Source organism: Condylura cristata, unplaced genomic scaffold, assembly GCF_000260355.1.
Source record: "Condylura cristata isolate star-nosed mole 26May11 unplaced genomic scaffold, ConCri1.0 scaffold00026, whole genome shotgun sequence".
Classification (NCBI taxonomy): Eukaryota; Metazoa; Chordata; class Mammalia; order Eulipotyphla; family Talpidae; genus Condylura; species Condylura cristata.
In genome coordinates, this window is record NW_004567127.1 from 20,772,912 (window position 1) to 20,774,746 (window position 1,835).

Below are 1,835 nucleotides of genomic sequence, written 5' to 3' on the forward strand. Positions count from 1 at the left end.
CCATGTGGGTCAGCTCCCTGATGGACCAGGATGAAACTGGGGCTGAAGTGGCTGACAGTAGCTTGATAGGGCTGTCTTTAATCCCTGGGCCACCAGGGAGGCCCAAGCTGAAGGAGTTTTAATCTTTTGAGCAAACACAATATAGTTGTGTGTTTGGGGTGTTGAAGAGTGAATGCGATGCAGAAATGATGGTATTGATAAAGGTCAAAAAACAATTTCCCAGTCTGCTACTGACTTCATCCAAGAAAAATGTTGGGATATCATGGTACCTGGATTCTGTGATCCCAGCTCAGAAATTTTCCACAACAAACTCATTAAAAGCTTGCCCTCCAGAATGAATCTTGGTTTAAATCCTGGCTCTGCAAGTTGCTGAACTTCTCTGGGTTTCAGGTTTTTATCTGTAAGTGGTCACAAGAGTACCTCAACAGACTGATTCCAAAAAGTAAATGAATTGATGGGTGCAAAGTGCTTCTTGCAGTTTTCCTGGCACACAGTAAGTACTAGAGATACGTGGTAACCATAATTACCCTGATACTGAAGATCAGAGAGAAAGTTGCTGCAAGAACCTGGGTTATAGTCAGTCAGACCTGGAAATGTTTTCACTCTGATCCATATAGTTGTGGTCTCAAGTCATGTAACCCGTGGTCAGTTTATATATGTGTAAGTTAAAACTCCACCTTGTAGGAGTAAATGAGAAATAAGGTGCCAGCCTATGGTGATCAACCCAGGTACATGGTATTGATCAGTCAAGATAATTGGTAAGATCATTCTATATTCACCTCTCTGTCTCCAACCTAAGTCTGGGATACCCAGCAGATTTCCTTCTTCAGCAACTATACACAAGTTCCTTTTACCTTCCTCTCAAAAAACTGACTGAAATGTTAAAATCCTGTCTGGCAAAGAAAATAATAATAATGAACAACTATATACCAGAGACATTTTACGGGGTGGAGTGGGGAATGGGATCAAAAATGGCCAGAGGGGGGGAGGGAGAGAGTGCACGGGACTATGGTGATGGCACGCGGGTGATTTGGTGATGGGAAGCCCACAGGGATTACAACTGAGATGGAAAAAGGCACAAAATGATGTAAAAATAAACTATTATATTATTTTTTGTTAAATCCTGCCTGGCATCAACACTCAGTTTGAACAAATATCTATAAATATCCTTTCCTCTCCCCAGGCAGTGATGGTAACTTTGTCTTAGCCAACTGTTTCATCATTTAATCCATTCCAATGAATCAAGTGGCTTTGCCCTTGGATTAGTTTGAGGATTCTATGCCAGTGGTTCTTAAAAACTGGAAAAAGGTACATTGAGTTTCATAACCAGTTCACCTATTCTTTCCTTTTTGAAATTGATGCAAAAGTTTATTTAATGTAAGCATGGTGACGATAGATGATCATTGCTAGGACATTTTTCAACACCTTTAGTTAGCAAGGTAAAAGTAGACAGACTGTGTTATTCACCAAAATGTTTATGTGTTTTGCTATTTTACTGATTGGCAAAAAAACCAAAAAGTCTTAGTGAGATAAACCAGAAAGAGAAAGAAAAATACCGGATGGTTTCACTCATAGCAGGAGTATAATGGACCAGGTGAGAAAATAATAAGAATAATGAACAGCTATATACCAGAGAAATTTTGTGGGGGTGGAGTGGGGAATGGGATCAAAAAGGGGTGGGGGAATGGGGAGGGAAGTGCACGGGACTATGGCGATGGCACACGGGTGACTCGGTGATGGGAAACTCACAAGGATTACAATTGAGATGAAAAAAAAATGTACAAAATGATGTAAAAATAAACTATTAAAAAGAAAAAAAAAGTCTAGGAACCACA